This window comes from Microcaecilia unicolor, chromosome 11 (assembly GCF_901765095.1).
Source record: "Microcaecilia unicolor chromosome 11, aMicUni1.1, whole genome shotgun sequence".
NCBI lineage: Eukaryota > Metazoa > Chordata > Amphibia > Gymnophiona > Siphonopidae > Microcaecilia > Microcaecilia unicolor.
The window spans coordinates 35,605,291-35,611,290 of NC_044041.1; the positions used below are offsets into that span (position 1 = coordinate 35,605,291).

The window sequence follows — 6,000 nt, forward strand, 5'->3', positions numbered from 1 at the left end:
CTGGCCTGGTGGTCTAGTGCCCCCCCTAGACCCCCAGGCCTCCAAGCCCCTCAGTACCTTCAACAAAAGAGGCGGGAGTAGCTCTCCCTCTATCCTCCTGCGAGCACCGCCTCAAAATGGGTGGGGCTTCATTACCATATAAGTGCTTCTCCCTCCTTCTGTTTCAAGGTACCAGGGAGAACCAGACCACCAGGCTAGCCCCTGGGTGGGTAGGTAGTAGGGGTCCCACTAGACCACAAGGGGGTTTTTTTAATTGTTGGGTGTGGGGGGTAGGAGGGGTCTGGAGGTCCACTGCATCTCCAGGCCCTTCTGATTGGGGGGCTTGGCCTTAGGTTTGACAGCTCCGGGCTTTTTTTTTTTCTCCACTTCTGTGGGAGGATTGTACCTGAGCACATGCCCAGGTTCAGTCCTCCCACAGAAATCCCCAGATGATCAGCACTAATAACGTGCATAAATTTGCACATTAGTGCTGATCATAGGGAAGTTAATTCCAGTGCTGTTCTGGCGGGGAACTGATCATCGGGGCCTGGGTGAATAGATGAGTTTTCAAGGCAAAATTGTGAATTTAATATAAGGTTTGAATTAAGAAATCAGTGGAAGCGAGTTCCAGTGTGGGCCCCAGGAAAAAGAAAGCAGTATGACGAAGAGTCTATGCAGGCAGAAGTGATAAGAGATATAAAAAGAGTGTAAAAAATGGGATATGGTGAAAGGAGTGAGGAGGGATGTGAAGTAAAAAAAATAAAAAAACAAAGAGAGAATGATCTGCATAGAGAGCTTTACGGACCAGCCAGAAATTTACATTGAATCAGATAAGTAATAAAGAGCTGGTGGTGCTGATCAGCAAGGGAGTCACATGGTCAAATCCTCTGACATAAATCAAATACTACAGTAAGCATTAGCAGTAAGTTTGAGAAACTGAGATCATACTCCACATACCCTGAGCTTGGCAGACAGGTTCATCACTCATAGTATGAGCAAAATTAAGCCATTTAGAGACATTGCCCCCTAACAATCTACGACTACTTGAACGTCAGGAAATCACTAAAAACCAACCTCTTCAAAAAGGCCTACCCCAACGACCCCACGTAACCCTCTTCACCTACCAACACAGCATGACTATGATCGAACAGGACAACACACAATCTTCATCCATTCCGACCCTCCACTTATACCTCATACGATCACTATACAACTTTGTATTTGTTATCCACCGACTGGGCAAATGCCTCTGACGGTACTATGTAAGCCACATTCAGCCTGCAAATAGGTGGGAAAATGTGGGGTGCAAATGCAACAAATAAATAAATAAATTTTAACGAGACCAGAATAAATTACACTGCAATAAATTGAGTCAGGAGATGACAGATGCATACAGGAGTTTAAGCTGAGCTGGTTGGTTTGTCCAGATAATACTGTATAGGTCTGAACTGGCAAAATGTATGTAATGCACCTTGAGCTTCAGTAAATCCAAATACCTTTACCTGATTTAACTGAATGTAACTGTCTTGAGCTGCACAACCCAATCCAAAATCCCTTTCCTACTCATGTTTGAAAATCAAGAAAGCACAATGATGTAATGCAACATGGGAAAACATAATACAGGCAATTTTTCAAATGCATTATCAGCTTAACTAAAAAGAACTAAGTGTATCTTGATATCTTGCCTGTATATACTGCACGCTATGAAATCCAGAAGGTAGCTCTCTTTGGCACAGTGTCAATATTAAGAAGAACACTAGCAGTAAATAAGAATTTGAGATCACATCCGATATTAGTATTTGAAAAACTATTTGGAAACACTACTCCCAAAAGTAGAGTATGAAAGATACCAGCTAAGAACAAACAGAAAAAGAAAAATCTGCAATAAATGCCTATTTTTTCTTTCCTACCCATTTCTATGGTAGTTAGCCAAGAGTCAATGACAACAAATAGGTTACTGTCCAGAAAAGCAAGCCACAAAGACGGGAAAAGATATTTAAAAAAAAAGATGATCAAACATGAACTAAAGAACTTAAAATACCTCTCAAGGTCTGGGCATCCATTAAGCAAACAGCAACTGTCAAATATTGGGTTTTCACTAATATCACCTGCTCTAAAAGGGAATATTCAGTAGGGGTGTTGAGGGTCTGGCAATTAAAATTTAATGCACAATGTTAAATTCCCATCTGAAAAAAACGTAAATGATATCATACAAAAATTATTGAATAAACTCATTCCCCCTTATACTTATAAATTGGTGTATAAGGACATGCTCACATGTTTTCTTAGGACAATCACAGATGGCAAGATCTCCAAAAGTTGTCCAGACATTTAATCACAGCACATCTCTATTAATATAAAGTGATACCTCCAAGTGCCACCCTTTATAGTGTTCCCTCTATGCAAAAATGTAATATAAATTGCTTTCACTTAGCTTTCGCAGTTGAGAAACGGGTCTCCCTCCAAGTGCCACCCTTTTATAGTGTAGTTTCTATGCAACAAAAGTTACATTGCTTTCACTTAGCTTAGTTAAACTTTAATGCCAAGAAGTGCAGAGTGATGCACTTGGGGTGCAGAAACCCAAAAGAGAGATACCAGATAGGAGGGGAGAGATTAGTAAGCTCAACTCAAGAGAGAAACCTTGGAGTGTTGGTGTCAGACGATATGAAGGTGAAGGAACTATGTGACCAGGCGACGGCTGTGGCCAGAAGGATGCTAGGCTGCATAGAGAGGGGTATAACCAGCAGGAGGTGTTGAAGTCTCTCTACAAGTCACTGGTAAGGCCCCACTTGGAGTATTGTGTTGAGTTTTGGAAGCCATAGCTTGCCAAAGATGTAAAAAGACTGGAAACGGTGCAAAGAAAAGCTACAAAAATGGTCTGAAATTTGTGTTACAAACCGTACGAGAGACTTGCCGACCTGAACATGTACACCTTGGAGGAAAGGAGAAACAGGGGTGATATGATACAGACGTTCAAATATTTGAAAGGTATTAATCTGCAAACAAACCTTTTCCAGAGATGGGAAGGTGGTAGAGCTAAAGGACACGAATTGAGGTTGAAGGGGGCAGACTCAGGAGTAATGTCAGGAAGTATTTTTTCATGGAAAGGTTTGTAGATATGTGGAATGCCCTCCCGCGGGAGGTGGTGGAGATGAAAACAGTAATGGAATTCAAACATGCATGGAATAAACACAAAGGAATCCTGTTTAGAAGGAATGGATCTATGGAATCTTAGCGGAGATCAGTGGCGTAGCCAAGCGTGGGCCCGAGTGGGCTCAGGCCCATCCAGTAGCAGCACACTGTGTGGCTGACAGGGATTCCCAAGTCCCACCAGCTGAAAACTCCCAATGACTGGCCCTCCTGCATACCTTGTAAATAGCAGATCTTCACCAGTAGCAAGCAGTGAATGATACATACTGCTCGAACCGGCCCCACAGCCTTCCCTCTGACATATTCCTGCCTATGTGGAAATAGGAAGTTGCGTCAGTGGGAAGGCTATGGGGCCAACATGAGCAGTGTGTATTAGTTGCTGCTTGCTGCCAGTGAAAATTTGCTATTTAAAAGATATGCGGGAGAGGGGGAATGTTTAAGAGACCATATGGCATGCAGGTGAGAGAAGGAGAGACCAAATCAACTGTAGAATGGGGCAGGATTCTTCTGTCCACCCATCTTGGGCCCAGGCCCACCCAAAATTGGGTGTCTGGCTACGCCTCTGGCGGAGATTGGGTGGCAACGCTGGTAATTGGGAAGCAAAACCATTGCTAGGCAGACTTCTACGGTCTACGCCCTGATCATAACTGAATAGATATTGATAAGCTGTAGTGCAAATTTTAAGGTGCTTCGACGTTAGCTTCAAACCTTTTTAGTACAAGAAGAGTGCTGGGCAGACTTCTACGGTCTGTGCCCTGAGAATGGCAAGGACAAATCAAACTCGGGTATACATATAAAGTATCACATACCATGTAAAATGAGTTTATCTTGTTGGGCAGACTGGATGGACCGTTGTCTTTTATCTGCCGTCATTTACTATGTTACTATGTTATTCCCCTCCCTCTTTTTCACAGTTTAATTTTTCCCTTATCTTTTTGATAGTCATCAGGGCACACCCAACCAACTGGGTTTTCAGGATATATGTTCATTGTGGATATGCTGAAAACATGACTGGCTACGTTGAGCAGCACTGCATTAGGGACAGAAAAATACCTGTATAGACTATATAAATCCAGTAGCTTAGCTAGATGGAGCCGCAGGGGTCCCGGGGTGTCCCCCCCCCCATTTCATCCGAGCTCCAGGTTTTGCTGGTGGGGGTCCCCAACCCCCGCCAAAGACTTGTTCAGCGCCGGTCTCCTTGCTCCTCCCACTGCACCCCACACCTTTGCTGGCGGGAGTCCCCAACCCCCACCCCAGCTGAAGCCTTCTTTAGCACCGCTCTCTGGCGAGCATCCTGCAGGTTCCTTTAAATGAAACTGAGTATGCTCAGTTTCACTTAAAGGAGCGTCAGCATGCACAGGACGTCAGGAGGAAGAAAGAGCAGGGCAGCGAATGTGGCACTCCGGAGACTGGCACTGAAGAAGGCTTCAGCTGGCGAGGGTTGGGGACCCCCGCCATCAAAGGTATATGGTGCTGTGGGGTGAGGCGGCGGGGGGAGGCGAGGAGACAGGCGCTGAAGGTGGCTTCGGGTATTGGGACCCCCGCCAGCAAAGCTATTTGGTGCTACTACCACTACTACTTAGCATTTCTATAGAGCTACTAGGGTTACGCAGCGCTGTACAAGTTAAAACATGGGGAAGGACAGTCCCTGCTCAAGAGAGCTTACAATGTAAAGGTAACAAACTATGTAGTCAGTGTTGTCAGTGTATCATGAATGGGGAAGGTGGTTAGGCACCAAAAGCATGGGAGAAGAGATGGGTTTTGAGTAAGGACTGTGGAGGATGGGGGGGGCGGCAAGGCTGCAGACTAAAATGTGCCCCCCACCACCTCGGGCTCTGGCCCCCTCCCACTGTGAGGTCTGGCTACGCCCCTACCTTTCATTTGTATAAACCTTAGACTGGACCAATATAACGTATCGCAATCTGCAAAGAACCGCACCTCACAGGAGCCGCTGGCTTGCAGAAATCTGAGCCTGGCCTCATTTCTGTTTGATAACCGTCGCTCGCCGCAGTTAGCAAAACATCAAACACAATCGCTGGACATTCCTTACCAACCGAGGCCTGTAGATTCCCCTGCCCCTCTCTAACCTACCGCTTCCTCCACCTCTTGCAAGATGTCAGGCACTCACCAAGACTAGGAATCCTCCAAAGTTCCTTTACAGCACCCCGTGAGTCGGTACAATCTAATTTCACCTGCTCTTCCTACCGAGAGACAGGCCAGCACCGGCAGTGGGGCGTTCCATCCAGACCTACCTTGGTTACCGGAGGTTTGAGACGACGGTTGCTAACCAGAGCTAGATGCCGTCACTTCCGGCTCCGCTAGCTAGAGATTCCCGTTGTTCGCGCTACTGAATGTAAGGGCGCGCGTGCGCACGTGGCAGGTTGATTTGGCTGTCTTGTTTTTCAAAGGCAGATTTCGCGGGTTTGGTAGTAGTGGTAGGTTTGTTCCAATGAGGTTTCGCAAGGATGTGCGCCCGCCTCTCCTAGGCTTCATAGCAAAAACCTTGCGCCGTTCCCACCTGCGAGGCAGCGGAGCTTTAGCTGAGCTTGCGCTGCCCTCTGCTGATAATTTCTCGTTCCTTCTAGCGTTGGAACTCGCATGATTTATTTTTGAACTCTGGGCCGTTTTCTTGTTTGGAAAATATTTTGTTGACGTCTATCTCTTTGGAGACTAGGCTAAGAGGCGATGGTAAATAATAGCGAAGATAGAAGGGGTAGATATGTAAACAATCTCAGAATTGTTCACCAGACACTCGCCTGTTGAAAGTCATAATCATCTTCCACCATTAGCATCATACAGTTTCAAAACAAAACAGTTCAAAGGTACACATTATGAAAAAAAAATTTATTGAATTGCTCATCTTCTCATTCC

At 45.5% G+C, this 6,000-nt stretch overlaps 1 protein-coding gene across 1 annotated transcript in view; it reads right to left on the reverse strand.

Moving 5' to 3' along the window:
• IFT81 (intraflagellar transport 81) overlaps positions 1 to 5,499 on the reverse strand; it is a 133,859-nt gene extending 128,360 nt beyond the window's left edge. The window contains exon 1 of the mRNA XM_030218881.1: positions 5,258 to 5,499. The gene's annotated coding sequence lies outside the window, so the exon portion shown is untranslated. The remainder of the gene's footprint in view (positions 1 to 5,257) is intronic.
• Positions 5,500 to 6,000: the final 501 nt, after the last annotated feature.